The 19,007-nt window shown below is 39.5% G+C and overlaps 1 protein-coding gene and 1 long non-coding RNA gene across 4 annotated transcripts in view; both read left to right on the forward strand.

Moving 5' to 3' along the window:
- Positions 1-19,007, forward strand: part of SETBP1 (SET binding protein 1) — an 890,090-nt gene that overhangs the window by 797,458 nt on the left and 73,625 nt on the right. The window lies entirely within an intron of this gene.
- Positions 6,249-10,111, forward strand: LOC145534403 (uncharacterized). Its single transcript, XR_014074563.1, has 2 exons — positions 6,249-8,346; positions 8,715-10,111. It is a non-coding gene; the product is annotated as an uncharacterized LOC145534403 (long non-coding RNA).

Here is a 19,007-nt window from a genome sequence, read left to right on the forward strand (position 1 = left end):
TAATTTCAAAGACAGTTTAGTAAACTTTGGTCCATGGAGATGATCACAGAGCTGTCAGATTCTACTCTATATAGTGGAGTGATTTTTTTGTTTGTTGAACAAATCTGGAGTTTTGAGCCATATTGATAGAGCTGGTGGTTTTACTGTAAGAATTTGGGAAGAAAGTGTTCCAGACCTGTGTATTAGCAAATGATCCACACTGACATTAAAAATCACAAACAGTTCTTATGTGGAAAGCCTCTGAGATAAATAAAACTTGCTTCGGTTTCAAGAAAACTCACTTGATGGGATTTAATATTTATTATTTTTCTGAACACCATCAACAATTTATATATTGGCTGACAGAGATGAAATATGTAACGATCTTGTTCCTTTATCTATGCTCTTCATTTAATAGATTTATAAATGTAGGAGTTCCTATCAAGTTACTAAGTTACTGATCTGGTGCCACAGTGTGCTGGGCACTGTGGTTGGAGAAGTGGCCAAGAGGGGTGGCATTTTGTTCCCACACAGCTTATATTCCAGTCTTGGTGGTCCCAGACACGAAACAAAGCAGTAAGTCTACAATAAAATTTCAGATATCAGTAAATTCTGAGAAGGCAATAAAGCACATTAAGAAGATGTGGAGTGACTGGATATATTTTAATACAAATGTTGGGACATGTATTTTGTAAATTGCTTGCTGAAATAAGTCTCAGGAAATAGTTTCCACAGTAAACTGTTCTCATAGCTCAACATTATTATTCAATTACAATTTGCTTCTTATTACAAACTATGTTTTTAAACTGTGATGTTGGAGAAGACTCTTGAGAGTCCCTTGGACTTCAGGGAGATCCAACCAGTCCATCCTAAAAGAAATCAGTCCTGAATATTCACTGGAAGGACTGAAGTTGAAGCTGAAACTCCGATACTTTGGCCACCTGATGCGAAGAACTGACTCATTTGAAATACCCTGATGCTGGGAAAGATTGAAGGCAGGAGGAGAAGGGGACGACAGAGGATGAGATGGTTGGATGGCATCACTGACTCAATGGGCATGAGTTTGAGTAAACTCCAGGAGTTGGTCATGGACAGGCAGGCCTGGCGTGCTGCAATCCATGGGGTCGCAAAGAGTTGGACACGACTAAGCAGCTGAACTGAACTGAACAAACTATTGCTTTAGTAAGGTAGAAATGAGGAAATTTTACTACAGTATATATTAAAAGAGCCAATTTCATAGATCTTAGAATCACAGAGTTAGAAGAGAACTTATAGGCCACCCAACCCCAAATATTAATAGCTTCTCTGATTCACAAATACCTATGCCACATTCCTCTGCAAAGAAAAAAATTCTAGTTTTTAGAAATTCATTACTGTATATAACAACCCAAGTCCACGTGTGAACAGACTCAAGCTTCCCTGGCCCCTCCTCTCCTCCAACAAGCAAGAGTATAGAGAGGAATCTCCAAGGGCCTTTTCCTTTTTTGCAAGCATGGAGCTGCTTACCTTGAAGGAATACGTCAAATTTTCCAGCAAGAAGGGAAGCACTCCACACCTGCTGTCAACTTCAGAAACAGCTTCCTCATCTCTCGGTTCAGGTTATGTTTATGTGCACCAGGTAGACAGGCTGCACAGTGTGGTTCTAGGGAAATGGCAAAGACTCTAGGTATGAAAGTGAGAAACATCAGTTTTCTGGGCCTGTGAGGGTACAGCCTCCACAAACCAGTATTTCTCTCTGGGTCTGTCTGTGTTTATTCACCAGAATGAGAGGGTTGGGTTAGACAGTGTGTCTCGAAGTGCTGTTCCCAGACCGATAACATCACCTTCATTTGAGAACTTGTTTGAAATGAAACTTCTCAGGCCTCATCCAGAACCTACTCAATAAGAAACTCTGGGACTGGGCACCAGCGACCAGTGTTTTAACAAGCCCCTCTCCCCTGACTTCCACACTTTCTCAAGTTAGAGAAAAGCTGGATGATCTTTATTCTAGCTGTAACAGGCTGTGACAATGGCACCCCACTCCAGTACTCTTGCCTGGAAAATCCCATGGATGGAGGAGCCTGGTAGGCTGCAGTCCATGGGGTCGTGAAGAGATGGAGACGACTGAGCGACTTCACTTTCACTTTTCACTTTCATGCATTGGAGAAGGAAATGGCAACCCACTCCAGTGTTCTTGCCTGGAGAATCCCAGGGACGGCAGAGCCTGGTGGGCTGCCATCTATGGGGTCACACAGAGTCGGACACGACTGAAGCGACTTAGCAGCAGCAGCAGCAGCAACAGGCTGTGAATCCCCAAGGCAGAGCAGTGAAAACCAGCTAGCCCATTTTCCCCATCTCAACATAATCTCTCAGGTTCCAGTGGTGTCTTCTCTGTCTCTTTGTATCTGTGAGCCAAGCTGCAAGGCCATCAGTTTCAAGAGGTGACTCTAACTCCCAGAACATGCACCTCCGTTAAAAAACCTATATCCGGTCTTACATGGAATCAATGCTAGTCACCTTGTATCTAAGCAAATTGAATAAAGCTGGAAGCTCAAGCAAACCTGCTTATTTATCTCATGACAAGGGAAACAACTTTCAGTTCTGCAGGACTTGACACCTTTGTCAATAAAATCTGCAGATTGCACAATATAGAGTTGTTTTAGAATTCATCTTTCTGACAATAACAGGGCTTACCAGGAGAAGAGCATCTAGGTGTTACTGTGGCAGCTGTATCTTTGCCCTGAGATCACTGACCATCCTGCCCATGTTTACATTTTACATGGGAACCATTCAGAGAATTTGCATCAGCATAGAAAAGAGTAAGGAAAGAATTTTAATGTACGTGCCTCCCCCCTTTTTTTCATACATCTAAAGAAGGCAACCAGATTTGATTTTTTTTTTTTAAAGAAGCACTTAGTTTTAATAGCTGATTAGCCTGCAATGAGGTCGAACTTGTGTTTTGCTTCTAATTAGCAATAAAAACAACAGGGTGTTACGTTTGCAGTTGCTTCACTGTAGCATCTTTCCAAGATTTTCTCTTCACGCTGTTTGAAAGTGCCATATACATTGGAAATGTGCATTTATATTCAGAGCGGGCTTATTGTAGGAAGCATAAAATAGCTCCCCATAAAGCTGAAGTTTAGGGAAGATGGGGTGGAGTTGAAGGTAGTAAAAACCCCTCAGTTGCTTGATTGTGTGAATTGAAGTTCCTGGTAGAGTGAATCACCATTTGTGGTTTCACAACTCTGAAACAAATGACACTTCCAATAACATTCTCCTATACAGGTGTAAAATACACAAATTGGGTGAGGAAAACGGTAGCATCATTGAAATGCATAAAAGCAAAGAGCCTAGGAAGCAAGCATATGGCAGAGAGCCGGCCTGGGAGGCGGGGGCACACTAGAGGGTCCTCACACTGCGGCTGTTTGGAGGAGCCAGGAGCACAAGCTCCATCTTCCACTCCTAATTTGGATGATTGTGTGATTATTATATCATTTAAGTATTCCCTGCCTAAAGTCTTTTTTTTTTTCTCTTTATTCATGGCTCTGTTTCACCCCGCCCCCCCCAACTCTTAAGAGTTTGGCATGAGTAGATGAAAAGTGTATTAAACCAAGCAACAGTGTAACTTTTTGATTGTATCTAAAGTGGTAAAAGAACAAATTTGGTAAGCTGTAAGATAAATTGTTATTCATGTAGATAATTATAGAGACTGAAAGAGTTATGTTTTATGTATTTCCCCTATAGCTGAATATATTTGACTCTTCCTCTTATTTCATTCCTGTTCCCAGGAGGTCGTATAATTCCCTGCCGACTTATGAAGGCAATTTTTAAAAGCCTTTTTTGACTCTCATTTTAAAGGCTTTGAAAGGGAGTGTGGCATTGTTGGGGGCACTCCATGCTTTAGCAAGTACACAGTCCTGAGGTCACCTTGGGTTTCTGCCCCTGATTTTATGGATGGCAACACCAAGGCCTAGAACAATTAAAGGATTTGCCCAAGATCACAGGATGAGTTAATTTTAGCCACAACTGTAGTTGTGATTCCGTGTGTGAGTCCTCCAAGGAATTGCTGAAAGCCCCTGTCTAGTATTTCCCTCAGGCTCCAGACCCTCAAGCCTTGTAGGGAACTTACTAGGTCAGAACCAGACCTAGTGAGTAAATCTCAATAAAGTGAAAGTGAAAGTGAAGTCGCTCAGTCGTGTCCTTCTCAATAAGGACACTGAAAAATGAGTGGAGGCACGACTGAGCGACTTCACTTTCACTCTTCACTTTCATACATTGGAGAAGGAAATGGCAACCCACTCCAGTGTTCTTGCCTGGAGAATCCCAGGGACGGAGGAGCCTGGTGGGCTGCCGTCTATGGGGTCGCACAGAGTCGGACACGACTGAAGCGACTTAGCAGCAGCAGCAGCAGAACATGAAGTCATCCATTTTCGTTTACAGGATCATAGAATTGAATGCTTTTGTGTGTATTAAAACACGACTAGGAGAGAAAAGATATAAAATAATTTACTAAATAGTAAGTCATTGTTAAGGACTGACTGGTTGTTAGGTGCTATTCTAAATGCTCTATATGCATAATCTTATTTTTCTGTTGACCAGCCCTAAGGAACAGGTACTATTGTTATCCCCCTCATACTGATCAGGGAAATGAGGCCCAAAGAGGTGAGGTAGATTTCTGAGAATGTAGGGTAACCAAGGTTTGCCCCGAGCCAGCCTCATTGCAAGTTCATACTCTGCACTACAGACCTGCCATTCAGGGCAGGTCTGCCTATCTAACCTAGACCCTTCATGCTGCAGCAGCATCAGTTCTTCCTCTTGCCAAGAAACAGCAGAAATGGCCAGCACCCACACCAGTTTGAGTGGCTTCTTCCAGACTTGGTGACAACTGTAAGCCATCAGCGTGTTTCAGTAACCCCTGCTTTCCATTCTTTTCCAATAGATTATGCTGGTATCAAACAGGAAGAACCAGAATGGCAAATTCTCCATTTGCTGTTTGTCTTTGCACAAATGGCCCATCTTTTCTGAATTTCAGTTTTGTTATTTGTCAAAAGATGATTATTTCTACCCTGCCAGTCTTATAAAAGGTACAGAATCGTAAGACTACATATATATATTATATAACTACAAAATACTGTGCACTGATAAGTTGTTGATGTTGTTATGATTATGATTGTATATCATAAGGGTGTGATGTGGATTAAATGAGGTCATACATCTAAGGAACTTGTCTCTAATAGTTCCTGACACATAGTGTGCACATACAGGTTACTACATTGCTAATTTTTATCATTATCATTACCAGTGTCTCCTGCAGTGATTTAAAGTTTCCATATAAGGCTCAGTCCACACTCAATTTGCAGAAAATGCTCAGTGCCTCTGAGATAAGTAGCAAGAACTATTGTTTCCATTTTCAAATAACTTGTAACTCTGTCCAGATTCTACTTCCATATACACTATTCCTCTCCCAGGTCACAGTTAACTTGTGTGTTGATTCTTTCCCTTCTCCCAAATGGTCTTAATTTAAATCAGAAATACAATGGTTCTGTTTTTACAGTGTCTAGATGCCAGCCTCTCCACTTTTCAATAATCACTTTGTAATCCACCATTTAGTACCTGCAGGGTGACTTTTAATCAGCTTTTAGGACTATAGATTCTCTGTTGTTCATTTGCAGTGGTCAACCTTTAACCAGCTACATTGTCATAAGTACCTTGATTTCCTCCCGGATTTACAATGATGGCCAGAGAAATCCTGCAGGGGAAGCTAACATAACCTTCTGTTTTAAAAATGATATTTGGATCAGATACCTAGAATATTCAATATTCTAGTGGAATCTTGTTGCTGGAAGTAAAACACAGGCAATTTCTAGGTGTTTTGGTTTTAAAGTGAGGGAAAAAAATATACGTTTGCTACAGACTATCCAAGGAACAACTGTAAAGTGATGCCACTTCTTCTGGTGTGCATAACCAAACAACTCCATCCCAGTGGGCATTGCCCCTCAAGATGTCACTGTGTCACCTTATCCCAGGGATGTTCATAGATTAACATAGTCAAAGATCCTTCTGAAGAATAGCCCTGAGTTACTTTGTTGACCACTCCTAGATATATTTGATATTTGAGATATACAGGAATAAGGTGACTTTAAAACACTGAGACTCAATGCCGTGGCACCCACCCCCAAAGCAAGGACCACTGCCTGCCCAGCAATGACCAGAAAACACAGATTCTGTTACAGCTGCCTCTGCTCAAGTGTTTTGAAGCGCTCTTGGAAATTCTTTTAAAGTCCTACCACATTCTTTTGAATATCTGAACTATCTTCATCTTTGGAAGGAAGATGTGATTTATGGAAATGGCTGAATCACTCAGAGCCAAGTCTGGCAAGGAGGTCAAGATGGGTAATGTAGTTTAGAATTACCCATTTTAGATAAGAGTGCCGTTAGGGTTTTCTCAGGGATGACTGGTTTGTTTCTCTCAGTGAAGATCAAGCAGTTTATTATCCTTAAGCTTACAGTAGAAAAATACACATAATTAAAACAAATTTATGATTGATAACCCCAGTGTTTATTCCCATTTATGATTACATTTTATCAGAGTAGCATATACACACATTTATAAAAGTGTGGGCACATGTGTGGATTGATTATGTATAAATAGGCAGCTTAATCTGCAGTTAGACAAATAGACATGCATAGATAGATATAGCTATGTATACTGTTTCTCATGGGATACTTTTCACTCCCTTTTCCCAGACATAGTTTCCAGAATTCTCCTAAAAATGTGGACCTTTTTGTTGATATTCCTCTAAGATAAGGAATTCTTAACCTTTTTTTTTTTTAAAGCTGCATACTTATTATAGAATCTGCTAAAAAGTATGGACTCTTTTGTAGAAAAAATAGAAATATATACACATTCATGTGATTTGGAAAGAAGGGGACATGAACGCCCTGTCCAGAAGTTTTGTCTTGGGATTTAGAAAGAAAAGTGACTTCAAATTCCATATCATAGGATATATTTATAGAAAGGAGTTAAATATTACTTTTCAAATAAAAGCTCCAAATTATTTATTATATAGCATCTTTAGTTACTTAACTGACTTAGATTACCTAAACAAGGCTAAGAAAATATGATGATAGTAAGGAAGGAGAAAAGTGAGTGGGTCACTTTGTACTGACAGTAAGACATAGCAAAAAAGATATACTCTAATACTCTTCTTCTACAAAACATTTAAAAGATGAATAAAGTATAAAAGATATGTTTTAAAATGTGTATACAGGCTGCAGGGGGGAGTCTTAGAAGATACAATTGATCAGAAAGCACTAATATCAATTTGTATGCAGGTCAGGAAGCAACAGTTAGAACTGGACATGAAACAACAGACTGGTTCCAAATAGGAAAAGGAGTACGTCAAGGCTGTATATTGTCCCCTGCTTATTTAACTTATATGCAGAGTACATCATGAGAAACGCTGGAATGGAAGAAGCACAAGCTGGAATCAAGATTGCCGGGAGAAATATCAGTAACCTCAGATATGCAGAAGACACCACCCTTATGGCAGAAAGTGAAGAAGAACTAAAGAGCCTCTTGATAAAAGTGAAAGAGGAGAGTGAAAAAGTTGGCTTAAAGCTCAACGTTCAGAAAACTAAGATCATGGCATCTGGTTCCATCACTTCATGGGAAATAGATGGGGAAACAGTGGAAACAGTGTCAGACTTTATTTTTGGGGGCTCCAAAATCACTGCAGATGGTGATTTCAGCTATGAAATTAAAAGACGCTTACTCCTTGGAAGGAAAGTTCTGACCAACCTAGACAGCTTATTAAAAAGCAGAGACATTACTTTGCCAACAAAGGTCTGTCTAGTCAAGGCTATGGTTTTTCCACTAGTCATGTATGGGTGTGAGAGTTGGACGGTGAAGAAAGCTGAGCGCTGAAGAACTGATGCTTTTGAACTATGGTGTTGGAGAAGAGTTGAGAGTCCCTTGGACCGCAAGGAGATCCAACCCGTCCATCCTAAAGGAGATCAATCCTGGGTGTTCATTGGAAGGACTGATGTTAAAGCTGAAACTCCAATACTTTGGCCACCTGGTGCGAAGAGCTGACTTATTGGAAAAGACCCTGCTGCTGCGAAAGATTGAGGACAGGAGGAGAAGGGGAGAATGGAGGATGAGATGGCTGGATGGCACATGCGTTTGGGTAGACTCTGGGAGTTGGTGATGGACAGGAAGACCTGGCGTGCTGCGATTCATGGGGTTGCAAAGAGTCGGACACGACTGAGCTACTGAACTGAACTGAACTGAACTGGGGGCATCTGCCTATCCCTGCATGTCCAGACTCTTTGGTTTATTGTGCTTCACATAGAGAAAAAAAATGCAGTGTGCATGCAATGTGGGACGTATGATTCAAAACCCCTTCATAAATGCTAGATTTTATAAGGCAAAATCCTCAGTGACTGTAACCCACCTCACAAGAAGAGAAAGGACTCTTACCTGTCTCCACTCTGGTTGGAAGGACCGGTAACCTCTGAGAAATCTTAACCCCAAGACAGTCGTCACATGAATAAGGGCCAAAAGAGATACCTTTTGTAGCTTGAGAATGACCAAGCCAAAATTTTGGTTTAAAATTGTTCCTGGCTTGGTGGAACCCTTACACATCTAGCAGATGTATTTATTATATCTGGAAAAGTACGTTTAGAAATCCCTTGACTCATAAATGGATTCCCTGGTGGCTCAGACGGTAAAGAGTCTGCCTGCAATGTGGGAGACCCGGGTTCGTTCCCTGGGTCAGGAAGATCCCCTGGAGAGGGAAATGCAACCCACTTCAGTATTCTCGCCTGGGAAATTCCATGGACAGAGGAGCCTGGCAGGCTATAGTCTTTGGGGTCACAACTGAGCAACTTCACTGCTGACTCATAAAATGCCAAAAACATGAATCATTATAAAATATAGTGCAAAATGCATGAAAGAACAAGCTTTCAAAAAGTCAGCAGAAACAACAAGGAATATAATTAGATGCAGTGAGTCCACAAAAATGTGAATCACCCTGAAATATAAACTAAGTAATCTTGATATGTCTGAAAAACACAACAGAAGACATCAAAAGAAGGATCAGTACCATAGCCTGTGAAATATGACAAGATAGATTTGAAAAGTACGCAAGTAGAAATTCTAAAAATCAAATATATATTAACTTAAATTAGAAACACAGTGATGGATAATACAGCAAATTAGTCAGAACTAAAGAGAGAATCACTGAAGTGGAAGAAAAGTCCAAAAAGTTATATTTAATGTAGATAGTATATATAGAAGAAATTAATAAGGGTTAGGATCATAGGATAAATAACAGGTTTTCATGCATTTTGTTGATAATCCAAAAGGAGATAGTAGAAGGAATAAGAAAAACTATCATATTTAATAATCTCCAGAATAAATGAAAGGCATGGATCTCTAGAATCAAAAGGCCCCCAAAATTCCAATAAGATATGTTTATTGTCTGAAAAAAAATCTCAAAATAGACACACTGTAATCCAACAGGAGGAAAAGATAATCTTAAAAAAAAACAACCTTTTAGTCTTTTGGATGACTTGTTTATAATAGCAATGAAATCCGGTTGACAGCTGAAAACTACCTTCAGAGTGCAGAGAGATAAATTATCAAAAGCAAAAATATTCACAACAATACAATCTTTCAAAAACAAAAATAAATATGCTTCAAATAAAATGAAACTGAAGACACTCTCCCTAAAGAAATCCCTAGTGTATGTACTTCAATAAGAAAAAAATATACTAGAAAGAAGGTCTGATGTAAGAAGATATAGTGAACAAAGAGAATGGAAAAATTGTGGATAAATTTAAATATGCAAACATTGATTACACAAAATAATTTTTAAACTGTCTAATTTATAGTGTTAAGGTAAAGATAGAGGTAAATGCTAAATAATTATAGTATGAATGGTTAGGAATAATAAGGTTAAAACACTCAAAGATTATCTTATTGTTTTGAAAAAGGCTAACAATATTAACTTTCAACATTATTACATTAAATATGGATTTTTAGAATGTCTAAGGTAGCCTCTGAATAGAAAGCATTAAAAGTATAAATTACAAATCAGTAGAGAGGGGTTAAAAAGGAATGAGGAAAAAAAAGAAATCAAAAAAGAAACTGAAAATTGTACAATAAAACTACAAATAAATCAGTAATCACAGGAAACATATAAACTTTAAAAAGATCAGATAGGATCCTCAATTTCATAATCCAGAAATATACTAGTCATAAGACATATACCTAAAATATATGAAAACATATGACTGAAAATAAAGGTGTGGGGAAAAAATACACTGGAAAAATAGTAATAGAAAGCTGGTATACTGACATGTTGGGCTTCCTGGTGGCTCAGGTAAAGCGTCTGCCTGCAATGCAGGAGACCTGAGTTTGATCCCTGGGTCGGGAAGATCCCCTGGAGAAGGAAATGGCAACCCACTCCAGTACCCTTGCCAAGTCGAATACGACTGAGTGACTTCACTTTCACTTTTCATACTGATATATTGGGCTTCCCTGGTGGTTCAGTGGTAAAGAATCCACCTGCCAATGCAGGAGATGTGGGTTTGACCCTAGGGTCAGGAAGATATCCTGGAGAAGGAAATGGCAACCCACTCCAGTATTCTTGCCTGGGAAATCCCATGGACAGAGGAGCCTGGCAGACTACAGTCACTGGAGTTACAAAAGAATTGAAACAACTTAGAGACCAGACGACAACAACAACATACTGATATATTAAAATAATGTAAAATAGTCTTTAATGACTTTTGCCTTAAAAAAATTATTGGTAGTCGTAAGGGTCATGCGTGTGTGTTTGTCACTCAGTCACATCCGATTCTTTGCGACCCCATGGGCTATGGCCTGCCATGTAGACTGTTCGTGGAATTCTCCAGCCAAGGATACTGGAGTGGGTAGCCATTCCCTTCTCCAGGGGAGCTTCTCCACCCAGGGGTTGAACCCATGTCTCCTGCATTGCAGGCAAATTCCTTACCGTCTGAGCCACCAGGGAAGCCCCATAAAGGTCATAATACAGGATTAATGACAGAATGTTCAGTTAAAACCAAGATTTATAAATTCCAAGTTGAATGTGTATAATAACATAGATTAAATCAAAGAAAAAATATAAAACAAAGATGATAAAAAGAGAAATTGATAAATTTGATCTCAGAGTGAAATATTTCAGCCAATTTTTCTCAGTAATGGGTTAAGCAAAGAAAAACAGATTAAGGATATAGTAAATTGGAGAAAAACAACTTGTAAATCTTATTTTAATAAGCATTCATAAATGCCAGATCCAACTAACAGAAACTACAACAAAGCAAATGGAAAACAATAATGAAAATTAATGGCAAATTTCAAAGCATCATTGTCATAGATTTCATATTTTCTAACAAAAAGCAATTATATTAAAATGCATAAAACAAAAAGGTAACTTTAAAAACCTCAAATTATCAGAAATTAGAAGATATGTTTCTAATTAACTCATTAAAATAAAAAAATTTAGAATTGAATATTAGTAAAACTACTGTGTAGCAAAGCTTGAGTGATGCATCTAGGTTCTTGGAAAGAAATGTATAAATGTAAAGATTTATATTAGAAAATAAGAAGGGATAGAAGAAAAAAGATTTACTGTACAACTTAAAAATTTAGAAATTATTTTTTAATGAATATATCTAAAGAAAGTAAAAACATAAGAAAGTAATCATACATAGAAGCAGAAATCAGAAAAACACAGATGTGAGATGGTTAACAAATTAGACATTTGTTTGAAAGACTGATAAACTAATGAATTTACAGTAAGAATAATGGAGAGGGGAAGGGAAGGACAGAAGGAAAAATAAGATAACAGAGAAAGAAGGAAAGAACTATTATGCAGGGTATATAACTGCAGATCACTTGAGATGTAAAGACTAAGATATTATGAACAACTAGATGCCAGTATATTTGAAAACTTAGATGAAACAGGGACAGATTTAGAAAAGAATGTGACTCACCAAAAGCAATTTAAGAAGAAATAGAAAACCCAAACATTTCTTTAATCATTAAGGAAATTAAATCAGTAGTTTAAAATTTTCCCAATAAAACCTGTCCAGAAGATTTTCAGTTAGCTCTACCAAGCATTCCATTCTTACCCAAACTTCTAGCATAGAAACAGGAACTCTCCTCAAAATACAGTCTAGGTCACCATTGTCAAACATAAACAGAAAATAAACAAAACAGACCAGTTTCACACAAACATAGATATAAAAATCCCAAACAAAATAATAGCAACCCTAATCTAACAATGTGTTTGAAAAAAATATGTTATGACCAGTTGGTTTAACTCAGGAATACTGTCTTGACTTGACATTATAAAATATATTAGTATAACCCCCTCTATTAACAGGACAAAAGAAAAAAGCCATATGATTATCTCAGTTGATGCAGAAGTCATTCAATGAAAATCAAGATTCATTTGTGATAAAAGCTGTTGACAAACTAGAAATAGAAGGAAACTTCTTTATCCTGATAAAGGATATCAAGAAAAAATCTTCTAGTAGGCCCTGTACTACAGTAGTGAAACATTAGTAGTAGTGGTGGTAGTGGTAGTCGCTCAGTCGTGTCCGACTCTTTGTGATACCACAGACTGTAGCCCACCAGGCTGCTCTGTCCATGGGATTCTCCAGGCAAGCATACTGGAGTGGATTGCCATTCCCTTTAATATCAGAAACAAACAAGGACGTCCACTGTCACGACCACTACCTGAATTACATAATTAACTGGGACAGGTGAAACTTTAAACTTTCAGAAAACATTTTATGACCTCTTTTTATCTTAGTCTTTTCATCTCAAGGATAGGGAAATATTTCTTAAGACAAAAAGTACAAGCCATAAAGAATTGATATATTTAACTATCTTCATGGAAAATGTTTATCACAAGACATAAAGTTAGTGATAACCTATCAGCTGGGGAAATGTTTGCATTTCATGTAACAAAGGAAGGAGATTCAGAACATTTAAAGAGCTCCTACGAAATAATAAAAAGCAACCCGATTTAAAAAGAAAACAACCTGGATAAAAGACATAAAAAGGCATTTCACATAAGAGGACACAAGAAAAACTGTTAACCTTGTTTGTAATAAGGAACATGCAAATAAAGCCACATCTACCAGATTGTCAACAATTAAAGGCTGATACCAATGGTTGGAAAGCTGTACAGCAGGGAGAATTCTTTACATGCTGTGAGTAGGAGTATCAGTGGGCACAATCATTTGGAAAACAATTTGGCTTTATATAGTAAGATCAAAGATGTAATTTCTCCACATCTTACTACACAACACTTCCATCCTTAGGTATCTACTTTGGAAAAGCTCTTCACACATGCATAGAAAATGAACATCAGAATACTATGGGGAATTTTTTTTTTGTAATAACTAGACACTGGACACAGCTTGCGTGTCCACTGATAGAAAATTTGATTAAAAAATTGTGGGTTATTTATACAAAGGAATGCTATTAGCAAAGAGAATGAATGAGCCAGCCACAACTACACATATCACCCAGGGTAAATCTCAGAAATTGGATGTTAACCAAGAGAAACATGTGACTCTTTCCACAAAGTTCACAAGTATGAAAAACCAAACAATATATTTATTATTCAGGGATCCATGTATGTATGATAAAACAAAAAGAGGGGGAGGTTGGATAGTGTTGCTTGTGTATTTTTGTACACTGCACAAGGATTTTTACCCAAGATGGTAACTAGTTCTTTAATAGCTACCCCTAAGCCATTTACCCTGGTGTGAGTGACACAACTCCACTTGGAGGAAAGGGGACCTTTTCCAAGTTTATCTCCACCATGTCAGGGTGATGGTAACATACATGGGAGTGTCAAAGGAATTGTCAGTATTTTGTATCTTAAGCTGGATGAAAGTGAATGTGTTAGTGACTCTGTCATGTCAGACTCTTTGTGACCCCATGGACTGTAGCCTGACAGGCTCCTCTGTCCATGGAGTTCTCCAGGCAAGAATACTGGAGTGGATAGTCATTCCCTTCTCCAGGGGATCTTCCCGACCCAGGAAGCAAACCCAGGTCTCCCACATTGCAGGCAGATTCTTTCCTGTCTGAGTCACCAGGGAAGCTGGGTGGTGGTACATAATCAGCCATGTTATTTTTGTTTTCTAAGTGAACATATGAAGAACACACTCTTTAAATATAATATGCATGCACATATATAAAATATACATGGATAATTACATATGTAATGTGTGCAGTTTAAATTTAATACATACATGGAACATACACATACTATCTGTATTTGTATAAACTTTATATGTATGTTATATTATATATCTTATAATCATCTGATATATATTTTAATAATTTGCATAAGGCACAGGGCATTAAGTTTTCTTAATGTGGCTATTTTATTAACTGATAAAAAGGAAGTAAATAATGTATTTCTTATGGATAATCACTATTTCTTTGGGGGAAACAGTGTATATTTTATATTTGTAACACATATGTGCTTCCCTCATGACTCAGTAAAGAATCCGCCTACAATGCAGGAGAACCAAGTTCAATCCCTGGGTCGGGAAAGTGAAAGTCACTCAGTCGTGTCTGACTCTTTGTGACCCCGTGGACTATAGAGTCCATGGGATTCTCCAGGCCAGAATCCTGGAGCGGGTAGCCTTTGCCTTCTCCAGGGGATCTTCCCAACCCAGGGATTGAACCCAGGTCTTCCGCATTGCAGGTGGATTCTTTACCAGCTGAGCCACAAGGGAAGTCCTGGCTGGGGAAGATCTTTGCCAAATGATTTGAACTGATCTTTGTCCAGGAAATGTCTTCTCCCAACTTTGAGGTATCATCACTAAGGAAGGACATCATGAGATTTGGATGAGGCTGCCCCCAAACCCAGTACAGAGCTTATGTTATGTTAGACATCGAGTAGCTACTGTCCTTGTTGCTTTCTCTCTCTAAAAATATAATGCTTATGAAGCTGCAGAGAATAGCATCTTTAAATAAAGCCTGATCGTCCAGAATAGTGTTTGTCTGGAAGACGGAAAGTCTCCAAACACTCCGAGAATGATAAACTAGAGCCTGCTTGTCCCGGGTCCAGGTTGTCAGTAGATCTGGGCTTCAGTGCACAATGTCCCCAGGGCTTGTGGAGAAGAGGACTTTCCAATGAGGAGTCAGGGGCCTGGATGGAAGCCAGCTTGTCTCCTTGGCTCCATTCAGCCCTGGCAGTCACCCCCGGGTGCTCCACTCTGCGCCCATGTCAGCACCACAAGGAGAAAGCAATCACCACGAGCACTGCTGCCTCTACCCGTGAAGGTGAAATGGGTGAACTGGCTCTAAAAATCCTTCCCTTTCGTTTACAACCTCATAACTTCCCAAAGACTTTCACATGTGGGATCCCATTTGTGTTTCCAAGCGCGGCTGTGAAGAAGGGAGGGAACAGCAGGTGTTAGCATCTCCCACTTCGTAAGATGGGGAACCTCAGGTCCCAGGGGCAGAAGTGACTTGTGACGTCAGGTCTTCTCGCTCCTTCTCCAGCACTCCTCCTTTTTACTCCCTGGAGGACTGAGTTATGGAAGAAGCAGAGGAGGAGACAAAGGGGGAAAGGTTAAAGATAGGGGACTAGCTAAAGAAAACAGGTGGAGGAAAAAGACAAAATGAGTGAGCGTTACAGAGGCAGGTCTCGGCCAGAACATATATTCCAGGGTGTTTCCCTTCAGCCCTATCATTAAGCCCTGTCTATTAGCAGGTTAAGGTGAGGGGCTTCCCGTGTAGCTCAGTTGATAAAGCATCTGTCTGCCATGTGGGCAGGCCTGGGTTCAATTCCTGGGTTGGGAAGTTCTCCTGGAGAAGGGAAAGGCACCCCACTCCAGTATTCTTTGCCTGGAGAATCTCATGGACAGAGGAGCCTGGTGGGCTACAGTTCATGGATGGGATTGCAAGAGTCAGACACAACTTAGTGCTATCTTTCTTTCTTTTCTTAAGCAGATTAAGGCAAGGGACAACATTTGCCACACGGAGAGTGGCATTATCAGGGATGAGCAGGCTCTCTTGAGGGTATCTGGGACTGAGAACTGAAACTTAAGTCTCTGTGTTCCAAGACCTTCTCTTTGTTTTCTCCTTCACAGTAGACCCCATGAGGCGAGAAGCATCTGCCCCTGAGACACCGGCTGATCATCTAGCCCTTCCGAACAGGCATTGCTATTCCCCTTGGGTGTCACTTAGAGCCACCATGACCTCGAGATGGACTTGGGCCTTTACAGAAGCCTCTCATCTCAGGACCCCACTCTAGCAAGTACACACACCTTCCACTGTTGGCTCAAACAGAGGTCTTATGCTTGGCCTCTTTGCCCGTTGGCTCTCAGCTCTAATCCTTAAGTAGTGCAGCATGGCCAGGGTGATGCTGAGTATTCCTGTGTAACTTTTTTTTTTTGCAAAGTTCTAGCCAAGCCCTGGCAAGATGCAATTGAAGAAAAGAAGAAACAGTCTCCCCTTAGGTGGAGGTCAATATATAATGGTGCAGTTCTTGGAATCTAAAGATTGAGTTTTTAAAAACAAACAATCTGATCTCCATTGCCTTAGTGTAAATTGGAAATGGATACCATATCTTTAATGCTAATTAGGCATTGCATTACTTAGTCTTCAAGGCCTCATGTAAATAACAATTAGCAATAATTTAGCAGTTGTACATGCTGGCATCTTCTAAGCCATACCATTGTATACCATTCCAAATTCCTTTGCATTAATTAGGATCATAAGCCAATCAGTACTAATTAGGAAGAAAATAAGTATAATAATAAATGCAACAAAATTAGTGATTTGTATCTGGTCGGTAGCTCCTTCCCTCTGCAGTTCATCAAATAGTCTTAATGCGTAGGAACTTCTTGTAATTGAAACTAATTATGAGGTTTCCCCTGCTACTTTGAGCCTCATGTTCAAATCCCACGAAGCTCATTAAATAAGTAACAAAACTGGAATCTTTAACACATATTGTAACTTGGATCATGTTAATTAGCACCACACGCAAAAGGCAGCAAGAGGCCGTTTAGCAGCCCCTGCTCTAGTTAAAGGGAAGGGAGATTGGGATCTTTTCAGTTCTTCAGGGCTTTGAAGAAGCCAGGCCGGTGGTGGGGGAGCGCCGTGGTGAGAAAGTCTGTGTGCTATTTCCCGGGCAGAGAAGAGACTCAGAATCCTGAGCTAAGCTACGCCCTGACTGGGCATCTCCAGCAGTTCCCGTCGTGTGTGGTAAACACCCGAGGGGCCTGGTGGCCCAGTTACAGGGGAGTCTCGTTACTTCAGGAACTTGCCCCACGTTTGACTGCTCTGTGGCTCTTGCTTTGGGCCAGTGATAGAGCTGTTTTCTTCCAGGTTGAGTGGCGAGCAGGAAGGACCCCAGAGAATTCCCTTGCCCTGCACAGACTGAAACTGTATGCACATAAACCCATGTGTCTGTTTCTAGTCAGACATATGTACCATTCAGTAGACATATTGACTCTATTCACAGCTTCCAGCACTGATCCTAACGACTGCCGTTCCTTTTCCACGCACAGCTAGATCCGTAGATAGCTTTCGAGGCCTCAGTTGAAAGATGCTTAGAAATCCACTCACCTTCCAATGTGCCTCCAGCCCTTCTCCCCATACTGTGGAACAACCTAAAGTCAAGCATTGGGCGTAGTGCTGGAGAAGGTTGGATGGGGAAGTAAATCCACAGGGATGTTCGTTTATGTGCACCCACCTACAGTACCAGAACTCCACAATAATTTTATTTACTGCTGTTTTATGAGAAGTAGTCCTAAAATAACTCTTAACAGAAAACACTTGTTACTTTACCACTAGTTTGATGCCTTGATGAGAAATAAATCATGACAAAAGAATCCCAGGGACCCAGTTGAATCAAAGCTACTGATGTCTTAGTCTGTTAATGTTAAACCTTATATATTTGGAGATAGTCTTCTGGTTTTCATAGAATAATTAATAATCCTGAACATTCTTCTAGCCTCAGCTAAGACCTTAATTCTAAGTAGCTCCTGCTACTTATTCTATCTCATAAAAATCATCCATAAAAAAATGAGTTTTAAACAAAGGAGTTTAAGAAAAACTCCTACAGGGACTTCCCTGGCGGTCCAGTGGTTAAGACTTCGCCTTCTGATGCAGGGAGTGCGGGTTTGATCCCTGGTCAAGCAGCTAAGATCTCACATGCCTTGTGGCCAAAACATAAAACAGAAGCAATATTGTAACAAATTAAATGAAGATTTTAAAAATGGTCCACATCAAAAAAATTTTTAAAAAGAAAAAAAAAAAAACAACTCCTGTAGCTCTGACGCATCAACATGAGAGATACTTTTACACGGTTTGATGTTGTTTGATGGCACTCTTATAGGCAAGTCTGGTCTCCCTAACCAGACCTATCTGGTATTCAAGAGCAGGAGTCCACATGTGTCATATTCTTTTTAAGCCCTAGAGTGGCCACTGACTCAGAACCAAAGGTTCCAAGAAGTTCTGATTCACTGATTAGTGAAACATTTAAAAAGTCATCCAGAGCTCAGCATAACCACGACACTTAGAAAGTATAAATATATAAATTTTATATTCTTATATTATTCACAGTATCTTAAATGTTATGTGGAATATATGCATATAATATATATGCATATATGCATAGATAAATATTGTGTGGTATGAGTGGGTGGGAAGGTAAGAAGTCTGAAATTTTGATTGTTGTTGTTCAATGGCTAAGTTGTGTCCAACTCTTTACAAAGCCATGGACTGCAGCACGCCAGGCTTCTCTGTCCTCCACTGTCTCCCAGAGTTTGCTCAAATTCATGTCTCCATTGAGTCAGTGATGCCATCTTGATATTATCTACCAAATGATACCTGAAAAGAACTCTGGACATGTGCAGTGTGTGTTCTTACCATTTGCATTATTTTATTCAATATTAATAAATTTTGAATTCTGAGCTTTGTCTTCACATAGATACAATGGAATAGAAAGTTAGAACAACCTAATTCATGGCAAACCCTC

The sequence above is a fragment of the Giraffa tippelskirchi genome, chromosome 14 (assembly GCF_054371585.1).
Source record: "Giraffa tippelskirchi isolate mGirTip1 chromosome 14, T2T-mGirTip1v1.2.pri, whole genome shotgun sequence".
NCBI lineage: Eukaryota > Metazoa > Chordata > Mammalia > Artiodactyla > Giraffidae > Giraffa > Giraffa tippelskirchi.